Source organism: Cornus florida, unplaced genomic scaffold, assembly GCF_030987335.1.
Source record: "Cornus florida cultivar Cherokee Brave unplaced genomic scaffold, ASM3098733v1 CherokeeBrave_3.0.0_Hap2_Chr04, whole genome shotgun sequence".
NCBI lineage: Eukaryota > Viridiplantae > Streptophyta > Magnoliopsida > Cornales > Cornaceae > Cornus > Cornus florida.
The window spans coordinates 66,798,964-66,810,524 of record NW_026775574.1 but is presented as its reverse complement, the minus strand read 5'-3'; the positions used below and the strand labels follow the sequence as shown (position 1 = coordinate 66,810,524).

The 11,561-nt window shown below is 34.7% G+C and overlaps 1 non-coding gene across 1 annotated transcript; it reads left to right on the top strand.

Annotated features, from left to right (window-relative positions):
* Positions 1-273: 273 nt before the first annotated feature.
* Positions 274-380, top strand: LOC132305845 (small nucleolar RNA R71). The gene has a single exon (XR_009481717.1). It is a non-coding gene; the product is annotated as a small nucleolar RNA R71 (small nucleolar RNA).
* The last annotated feature ends 11,181 nt before the right edge of the window (positions 381-11,561 follow it).

Below are 11,561 nucleotides of genomic sequence, written 5' to 3'. Positions count from 1 at the left end.
TTATCAAACCTTTGAGTAAGATTTTTGACCTTGGCGGCAATTTCCATGGAAGAGTCTATTTGATTTAGAGCTTTCTTTCCTCCCACATTTGTTAGGTGACCACCCCTAGAAGATGAAGATCTATGCATTAAGTTTTCACTCATTTTTTCGAAAAGGTGCCAAATTTCATCTTCATTTCTTTTTATGTAGCTTCCGCCACAAGAAACATCAACAATGCCCTTCTTAGCATCGGATAAACTTGAAAGCAAACATTGAACTAATTGCCACTTAGGAATGTCATGATGTGGACACTTCCGTAGCAAGTTATTCAAACGTTCCCATGCTTCATGAAGGGGTTCTCCTTCTTCTTGTTTAAATTCACGAATGGAAGTTCTCATTGAATCAGTTCGACTCGCGGGATAGTACTTTTTTAGGAACTCTTGTTGCAATTGTGCACAAAAGGTGATTGTATTTGACCGCAAGTTGTTGAACCAATATTTAGCTTTATCCCGAAGAGTGAAAGGGAAAAGTTTCATTTTTTGGACTTCTTCCGGAACATCCGTGATCTTCACGGTGGAACAAACTTCCAAGAACTCATTTAAATGTTTATAAGGCTCTTCATTGCTCAACCCATATAAAAGGGGGCACATGTTAATGGTGGAAGCTTTAATCTCATAATGATGAGCACGGAAATTTGGCAATTGAATGCAAGTGGGTGCATTATATTGATTTGGAGTATAACGATCCCTAAGGACCATTGGAGGATTAAGAGGATTGAGAGGAAGATATGGCATTTGACCTTGTTGAGGGTATGCCATTTGAACATATTGTTGTTGTTGCTCACCAATTGGGGGAATAACATTTGGCCTTGGCATCCCTAGATTAGGTTATTGCACCGCAGGATTGATTGGTCGTGGCATTCCCAAGGGTGGATGTAGACCTTGAGGATCCACAATATGAACTTGTGGTGGGTGGTGCACACCGTTATGATCCACATGACCAAGATCTACAATGGGATCTTTAATTGGATCTATTGGGTCTTCCATTAAAGGTGATGAAAAATCAAAATTTGGAAGATTAGGATGACTATCCCTAGTATTACCTCTTAAACACCGAAGAAAAACTTCGAGATTTTGATTTACAGGAGCAATAGGACGATTAAGTGATCTACGACCATGCATGTACTAGGATAAGTCAACACACTAACACTTCAATTTTTCAACCTCCATATACGATGTTCCCAAACTCCTCAATAATATCAATGCACTTAAAACAAATAAATGCCTCCACACAGGCTGATGCCTTCTACAAGAAGGTATGCTTGGATTTAAAAATAAAACAATTCAATTTAAGCCTCCACTTGGGCTATCCAAAGCATGCAAATTGGTAAACAATTAAAGTACTAAAATGAAAGAGAACTTACAGATGGTCCTTAAGCAACTTCGATTTTTTTTTTTTAATTGCTTCTAAGTCCATCGTTTGCTCTACTTTGCTTCAAGTACCTAATTGACAAATCAAATGAGAAAATAAAAATTAAAATGACTTAAAAGTAAACAATCAATAAAGAACTAATGTCTAATTCAATTCTTTTGAAAACCGTTTGATCCCCGGCAACGGCGCTAAAACTATGGTGCAACCGAGCGTGTGCACAAAATAATACACAACACTTTAGGTTTAAAAATAATGTCAAGTGGGCACCATATTTTAAAATTTATAAAACCACTAACACTTATACTATGGAGTATGAAATGAGCAGGGATCGTCCCAATAGATCTAAACAATTACAGGTTTTCCAGAATTGAATTCTACTTTAGTGCTTATGTGATTGCTAAAAAGGTTTGGTTTTGTGATTAGACTAATTTTAAGCTAAATGATTGCGATAAAATAATGGAGTTTAAAAGATTGGAAAGAGACTTAGGGTGTAGGATTCACCACTAAGTACATTCCCTAACTCACTAACTTTCAACTAATTGGGGAAATAAAATGTATAATCTAAATGTGGCTAACAATTGCAATGAAAAGTATAAAACATTAATTTAAAGCTTGAATCGTTTACTTAATGACAATTAACTAAGTGTAAATCAATTCACCAATTCAAAGTATGGTCCATCAATTCAATTAGCAATTTCAACTCATATTAATCTAGAGGATAATGTAAATTGTGGCAACAAGCATGGAAATCAAACATACGCATGGATTGTCTACTTACCTAAGAACGAAAGTGCAATTAAACTAATTAACCCTGAAATTAACTAAATTCAACAATAACTTAACCTAATTAAACTAACTGTGTAGTGCAATCCATCTAGTAGAAGCAAATTCCATCAAATTAGAACACAATTACATCAAATTGATACAATGCATAGCCATCACATGATTCAATTCACAAAGAAATCAAGTGTAAAAATTAATTATCAATCAAAAACATATAAGACAATATGAAATTGATATAGACAGTCAAATGAAAGAATTAATATATATCTCAAGGCTATAACAAAAATTACATAAATTAATCCCCAAAAGTCAAGAGTTAAGAATTAGGTTACATGCTTAGGGTTTATCCAACCCTAAGTTGAAGAATTAGCCGTTCATGGTTGATGGATGTAAGATGTCAACAAGCCCCATCCTTTGATTCATCTAGCTCCTCTTCTTCTTCTCTGAACTTTTTCTCAAGAACCCTAGTTTTTTCTCCTCCTTATGTTTTCTAAAGAGAATGTTGATATCTTGATACAGAAAAAAAATAAAACCTAATAATAAAAAACAATATCCCTCAAAACTAATGAAAAACTAACCTTAAAAATAATGGGCTTGTTTCCCTTAAGTAACAAACTCTATTAAAGCCCATAAGTTACAAAAATAAGCCTAAAAGACAAAATCCCATAATGCTGCCAGGGGTTGGGGGATCGATCCCCCAAGGACATTTTTAGTTCTGTGAATAGTGGGGGATCGATCTCCCAGAGTTGGAAATTTCCTTTAAGCCTTATTTAGCTCCATTTTGGCCCCGGACTCATTGGTTTGCTTCTTGATCTTTAGGAACTTCATCAAAGGCTTGAAAAGGGTAGAATTGACCGCTTTTGAAGGATGAGCACACTATACGAACAATGGGTTGAGACCTCTTTTTGCCATTTTCTGAACTTTTTTCGAATGTCTTTGCTTGTCTCCAAAAAGGCTTTAATGAACCGAAATTAGTCCATTTGAACCTTATTGACATGAAATTAACAAAAACATAAATTAGAATTAAACTATGATAATAAGATAGATGTAAGGACTAAAATACCCTAGTTTAGGTGCTAAAATGTGCAACATTTAAGCACTTATCATTGGGCAATTGTGAGAATATGGTAGTTATATTGAGGGCTTCAACAGTTGGCCATTTTTTTTTTACACATACCAGTGTTGGGTTTGTGGTTCAAAATTTGTGTGCAGAAAATTAGTTTTCTTTTTCATTTTGGAAGGTTAAGATTTGTAGAGGAAATTGTATCCCATTATATCTGTTATTTTAAAGTTAAAGATGAATAGGGTAACTCCTTGTAGGTAAGTTGATCATTGTCCAACAAGGAATTGGGTTTTAAAGACTTTATAAATAGAGATAGGTATGAGGGGTTTAGAGAGAAAGAGAGAGAGAAAGAAGAGAGAAAAAATGTAAGGGGTTTAAGGGTGAGTGTTGTGTGGAGAGCGGAGAGTATATGTAATTCCCGAGTGTATACATGTAGCCTCAAAAGAGATGATGAGTGAGTGACTGGGGTTTTGACATGTGGTAGCATATTCTCTTCCTTGATTCATAATAGTGAAATCTCTCTCTCTCTCTCTCTCCCATGGACGTAACCCTAGAGTTGGGTGAACCATGTAAAATATTGTATTGTGCGTTGATGTATATGATTGTTATCTCCATATGTGCTTGTGTTGATGTGATGTGATGATGTTTTCGCTGTGTGTGATGAAGGAGAGATTTAACTATCAACAATAGCCGATTGTTGAGTGGGTTGGAGGGAGTTAATTATCCCCAACAACTAGCATTAGAGCCTATGGTGGGTCAGAGCATATGATTGGTCTTGAAGATTAGTAGAAGAAAATTGGTATGAAGTTTGTCAGAGCAGAAAATGATCGTGAGGTGCTATGGAGATTCAATCAAAGTTGATGATGACACGAAGGTATGAATAAGGTGATGGTGTGAAGCCCATGAGGAACAAGTCTTGGGACAAGCCGGATGATGCTCATTTTCAAGATGGAGTAAAGGTGATAGAGATGGAGCTTACGAGGAACAAGTTTTGGGGACAAGCTAAGAGTGAATGCTAGTTCTCAAGATAGGGCAAGGGGTGTGAAGAATGAAAATGTTTGCTCTAAGTTTGATAAAGAGCAAAGAGGAATAAGAAGAGTGAAGATGAGAGGTTTGTTGCTTAATTTGAGTTAGAAAAACAATTGATAAAGATGAGTTAAATATTGGTGGGTTGCCATGTGTGAGCAATTGAATACCAATGAGATAGATAGAGAAGATAAAAGAAAAATAAAAAATAATGAATTTGAGAAAATGTAGAGATTGTTAGAGTGTTTCTTAAGTTCATTATAGTGCATTATTTGAGGTGGAGAAATCTTTAGTTGAGATGGAGCTATGAAGAGCTTGAGGTGGAGGTATGAAGAAATCGTTGTTCGAGGTGGAGTTATAGAGAAGTACGTGAAGATAGAATTTTGAGCGAAGGTGGATATTGTTGGGTTTGTGGCTCAAAATTTGTCTGCAAAAAATTAGCTTCCTTTTCGTTTTGGAAAGTTGAAATTTGTAAAGGAAATTGTATCCCATTATACCTGCCATTTCAGAGTTAAAGATGGATAGGGTAACTCCTTATAGGTAAGTTGATCCTTGTCCAACAAGGAATTAAATTTGAGGAATACTTGTCCAATAAGGAATTGGGTTTTGAAGATTCTATAAATAGAGATAAGTATGAGGGGTTTAGAGAAAGAGAGAGAAAGAGAAAAGAGAAAAGATGTAAGGGGTTTAAGGGTGAGTGTTACGAGGAGAGAGGAGAGTATATGTAATTCCCGAGTGTATACATGTAGCCTTAAAAGAGATGATGAGTGAGTGAGTGGGGTTTTGACATGTGATTGTATATTCTCTTCCTTGATTCATAATAGTAAAATCTCTTTCTCTCTCTCATGGACGTAACCCTAGAGTTGGGTGAACCATATATGTAAAATATTACGTTGTGCGTTGATGTGTATGATTGTTATCTCTATATGTGCTTGTGTTGATGTGATGTGATGATGTTTTTGTTGTGTGTGATGAAGGAGAGATTTAACTTTCAATAACTGCCGACCGTTGAGTGGGTTGAAGGGAGTTAAATCTCTCATTTATCACACACAACGAAAATATCATCACATCACATCACATCAACATAAGCACATATGGAGATAACAATCATATACATCAATGCACAACACAATATTTTACATCGTTCAGCCAACTCTAGGGTTATGTTCATGGGAGAGATAGAGATTTCACTATTATAAATCAAGGAAGAGAATATACAATCACATGTCAAAACCCCATTTACTCACTCATCATCTCTTTTGAAGTTACATGTATACACTCGGGAATTACATATATTCTCCTCTCTCCTCACAACACTCACCCTTAAACCCCTTATATCTTTTCTCTCTTCTCTCTTTCTCTCTTTCTTTCTTTAAACCCCCTCATACCTATCTCTATTTATAGAATCTTCAAAACACAATTCCTTGTTGGAACAGTATTTCTCAAATCCAATTCCTTATTAGATAAGGATAACTTACCTATAAGGAGTTACCTTATCCATCTTCAACTCTAAAATAGCAGGTATAATGGGATACAATTTCCTCTAAAAATTTCAACCTTCCAAAATAAAAAAGGAAATTAATTTTCTGCATACAAATTTTGAGCCATAAACCCAACAATCTCCACCTTGGCTCAAAATTCTATCTTCACGTGCTTCTGCTTGGCTCCACCTCGAATGGGGATCTATTCATACCTCCACCTCAAGCTCTTCATAGCTCCATCTCAACTGAAGATTTCTCCACCTCAAATAAAGCACTATGATGAACTTGAGAAACACTCTAATAATCAGTACATGCTTCCTTCTAATCCGGGGATTGTAGGCTTTGACTATGATCGGTAGATGGATGATTTTGATATTGATGCAGGCTATACCGATGCAGTAGGCCTGTCTGCAAAATTTTAGTACTCTTCGATTCGGATTCTGGCGTTCTGACGACGTCCTTGAGCTTTGTTCTGCTCTGTTTAGTGTCATGGTATGACATCAAAGTCAAAGTTTGGGCTAGTCTTCCGTGGCGTGGCCATCACGCAACCAAAGGGTTGTAAGCCTCTGGCCGACTGTTTTATTTGTGTGGATAGGGCTGCCACATGGGCTTGATTATAAAAGGGTCCCATGTTTAAGCCGAACTTTGCTGCATAGTAATCACAATGAGTTGGATCTTCTTCATGTGGATGGGTTAATCTAAAGGACATCCCAACTTATTCTGGACTGTTGAATTAAAGATGTTTGTCTCTCTGGTTTGCCATGAGTTTTAGTGCCCAGCTATTTGGCCAAGCCCAAAAGGAGACTAATGCCTTCAAGTGGTGCAGCAACATGGAAGTTGTCATTATGCTGAGTTACCATAGTTCAGTGCTATGGGTGGCTGCTTGTTGAATGTTTTTCTGATATGTACTCATGTAGGGTTGTAATGTTTTATTTACTGGGTTTAAAAAAAAAAAAAATACACACATACAGTGTACCTACATAAAGTATGCCTACTTTCATAGTTTCATGATCTCTTTAAAGTTCGTGTTTGCTTTCCAAGTGTGTGTATACTGTAGGCACGGAGTATATATTTTCAATGAAAAACAAAAGACCGAAAATTACTTATCTATGAACTTTTATATCACAAATTACCATATTATGAAATAAACTAATTTTATGTAGTTTTAAAATGTTGTGTTTAGAAGCACCAAATTAGTAGTTTGCAATTAGCACAAATTATAAAATACTAAGAACAAAACATGTAGAATTTATTCATAAGAAATGAATAGCACTTCAATGAATAGTACATCAATATTAATTCAAGAACAGAATGTGTAGAATTTATTTTTGTTAATGGCGGTCCATACTAACATAATTTTCTAGTGTGTCCCTGTTTATAAATATAGGCATAATATACATCCACAAGTAACTTTTTACAATATATCGGAAGTAATAAGGGTCTGATTGATTTGTCACTCATAAAACAGTTCTCAACAATTAAAAATAAAAAATTGTTTTCAGATAACTATAAAAGATAATTAACTAAAAACAAAATTTTTTAAACTGAGTTTTTAGAAAATAGTTCTCACAAACGGTCAACGAAGCAGGTTGTTGTACAATTTTTTGATTTTCAATTTTCAATTTTCAGAAAATAAAAAATTATCCTCAGGGAAACTCAACCAAGCAGGCATAAGATGTATTTCAACAAAATTCCATCGTTTGTACACCTAGAATGCCAAAGTTGCATGCCAATCAGAATATCGTGCAGTTTCGACCGGAGTGCTTTGACCTGGGAAGACCCATGCTATCACTCACTTGTTATTTTGGTGGCTTAAGATGTATTTTAAAAAAATTCCATGATTTCGACACCCAAACTGCCAAAATTGTATACCAACCAAAAAATCGTGCAGTTTTGACCTGAGCATTTTTAATTGGAAAATTCATACCCGATCTAAAATGGTCTAAATATCACAGCAAGGTACAATCTTAAGCAAGGCCTCTCACTCTTTGTATCAGTAGTTTTTATAAATTTGGATATACGGGTCTAGCATATGGGCTTATAAATTGGGCTTAACAATGCTAGATAACACGGAGTAAGACAATTAATACGTTCATATCATTGCGGGATTATCAAGGATCTTGTAGCAAATTGATACATTCATTGTGGGACTACCGAGGATCTTGTAGCCAAGTGATACATTCTCCCTGTGCGCATAAGTGGGTATGTGTTTCTTGCAAAAAAAAGAAATAAATAAATAAATTGTGGGATCCACAATATAGTTCACACAGAGTAGATATAGGATACGGACATATCAATAATTTGGCGCTTAACAATGCTAGATGATGTTGAGTAAGACAATTAATACATTCATATCATTGTAAGACTATTGAGAGCATCTCCAGCAATCTATTAAAATACTATTTTGTGTAAAAATTAGACAGTGATGTTTCTTCGTCCTCTTCGGCTTACTGGGTGCCTCCTGTACAAGGGTCGATCAAATGTAATGTTGATGCGAGTTTTTTTTCCAGAAGACTTCCCTTGGAAGTGGTGGCGCAGTGTTTCACGATCTTCATGGAAATATTCTTCATACAGTGGTGTTTCAACCTTTCTTTTCTTCGTCGGCAATGGTGGCTAAGGTTGTTGTTAATGTAGTGGTGGATGGATCAGCTTGTCCTACTGAGATTGCATCTCTTTGCTTTGATATCAAGGAGGATCTTCAAGCATTTTCTATGGCCCCTTTATTTCATGTTCGAAGATTGGGTAATCGGGTAGCTCATGCCTTTGCAGAAATATCTCGTGATTGTATGGGAGCTGATCGGGTGTTGGATCCTATTTCTACTCGGATTGTGGATCTTGCTATGAAAGATGCTTTGGGTTTAGCTTCTTAGTTTTGTTTGTGTTGGAAATCATATCTATAAGTTCACTCGATGATTTTGGCAGATTTATTGGGTTTTTATTATAGGCTAATGTTTAGGCTTTTATTTAGGGATTTGATTTTTATTCTGATTTGATTTTTATTCTCTTTCCATATTTGTAATTTACTCTACTATATACTGATAGTCGGACTCTCAAATTGGATACGCCAATTTTACCAAATTATTTTTTGGTATCAAAGTCACTTATCATATAATTCATTTTGGTATTAGAGCCACTGTCGGAGATGGCGGCATCTCCGGTCCAAGGTTTAGCCATCACACTATCTCAAGGCGTCATTTTTCAAATTTCTCTTTCGTCGCGTTGTTCCAGTATTTCTAGCTTTCCAAGGCTACTGTAAACAAATGTTCCTCTTACGTTGTGCACGCTCTGCTCTCATATTCTCGTTCCCTCTCCCACTCTCATTTTGTATAACTTAAATCCGCTGTGTGTGATTTGAAAATGGAAAGTCTCAAGGCCGAGATGAGAGTAGAATTTGCTCTTACTTTTCCGTTCTCTCAACAGAAAAAATGAGCTGAAAGCACTGTTTCTTGGTTGACCACAAAATAAAGCAAATATAAATCTCTCTCTGCTTTTGAGCCCTTCCATGAAGCTTCACTCACATTTTCCAAACAAGCACACAAAGCACTCTTCTCTTGTTCGTCACTATCATCAGTATATTCTCAACTTTTCTCACTTAGATTCTCTCCCTCATGGGTTTTAGGGTTATAAGTCAAGGAATGGAAAAGATTAACAATTATATATATATATATATATATATATAATATGGTGTTCCAAGAGCTTTCTATACTTTTCAAAAGCAGAAATACGAATTCATCGAACCTTGCATCATACAATTGAATAGAGTACAATTATTTATGGTACAAGGGGAAGTCAAGTTGCAACCATTGAGTGCTAGTACACACAATGTCAGTAGGACAACAAATTATTTAACACTTCCCATGCTTGATTATGTCACACATTTTCTGTCTTTTACAAATGGAGTTTGGATTCTAGGGTTTTGTACATCACCTAAGCTAGTAGTTGCACATTAAGTCACACAATTCTTTTTAACATGTGTCGTTTTGTCAAACGCACTCTCGTTCAAATTCTTATTACTTATGATATAATTCTGTCGCTCTTAAATTCGTTCTCACTTTCACTCCCGTTTTATTTGACTAAAGTTGCACCGCAATATGGAACAAATTATATAAAGTCCGATCTATCTTCACTTTTAATGAAGTACAGAGAAGATTTAATTTTTCACAAATCCCATCTTTGATAGAGTACAGACTATCTATGACGTTAAAGAGGATCTAAATTTTTACAAAACCCTATTTTTCATAGAGTACAAGCTCTTTCTAATGTTAGAGTCTTAGAGATGATCCAAAGTCTTCAGAAACACTTTGATTTTTATTATTTTTTATTTCATCACTTCAAAGAATCTTTATATGCATTGGTGTGTATAAATATTAAGGTTTTAAGCCATATGTATTTATCACTTTAAATGTGTTTTAGTTGTTGGATTATCAAATTACTCTTGGATTTGACACAAACCTTTTTGCCCTCCTTCTGTCTGAATATTAAATTTCCTTTACTTGGGTTATTTCAATCCATTCAACACACGAGCGACCTACTACTTCAATAAAATAATAAAATTAATAATCAACCACTACTCCAATTATTAAGGCAAAAAAGCATTAATATGTCAATGGGTGGGTCCCAAGAAAGGCAGGCCGGAAGGTAAAAGGTTGAAATGACAATATATATATTTTTTTTGACGGTAAAAGCAATTGAATTGTTACGAAAGCATCAAAGCAAGCATTGAAAATATTTTATTGTGAACTTTAGAAAATTAGAATAATAAAATGAATATGAAATACAGAGTAAGCTGTGATGTGGGCCCCTTCTGCGAGTTCTCACCCTCATCACAATATTTGAGATATATATGTATACACACATACATACATTCATACAGTATACCACATAAAGTATGCTTCCTTTCACGATCTATTTGAAGTTAGTGTTTGCTTCTTGAGTGTACATATATATTTTCAATGAAAAACGTAAAGGGAGAAATACTTATATGTGAACTTTTATATCGCAAATTACCAAAGTATGAAATGAACTAAATTTATATTGTTTTAAAATGTTTTGTTCAGAAATATCGGTGACTTGGAACTAGTTCATCATGTATTAGTTTATAAATTTCTACTATATGTTACCGATTTAAGAAAAAAACATGGATTTATTCAAGGCAATTGTCTCCGCTATATATATATATATATTCAAGGCAATTGTCTCCGCTATATATATATATATATATTTGAATTATATACCTATAAAATATCAAAATAGCCACCACTAAAATTATGGGAAAAAAAAAAAAGAACTAGGAAAAAAAAAAAAAAAATGGAAAAATTCCACCATTGTCCCCACCCTCTACTTTTTGAATTTTTTTACCTTGTTGTTAAAGGCCGTCCCTACTTGCACAATTTCTGTTATATAAATGGACATAAAGGTATGTCCATAAGCATCTTTTTACAACATACTGGGTATACTAAGAGTCTACTTGGTTATGTTACTTATAGAATAGCTCTCAACAATTCAGAGAATAAAAAATTATAAAAGACAGTTATTTGAAAACGGATTTTTTTTATTTGAGATTTTAAAAAACAGTTCTTACAAACTGTCAACCAAGCAAGTTTTTGTACAAATTTTTTATTTTAGTTCTCAAAAAACAGAAAACTACTTGGGAAACTAAACCAAACAGACACAAATTGTTAGTACAAACTTAAGCAAGTGTTTATATATAACTTTATGTATTAGTAGTTTTTATAAATTTGAATATACGGTTCTAGTATATGGGCTTAAAAATCGGTGGTTAACCATACTAGGTGATA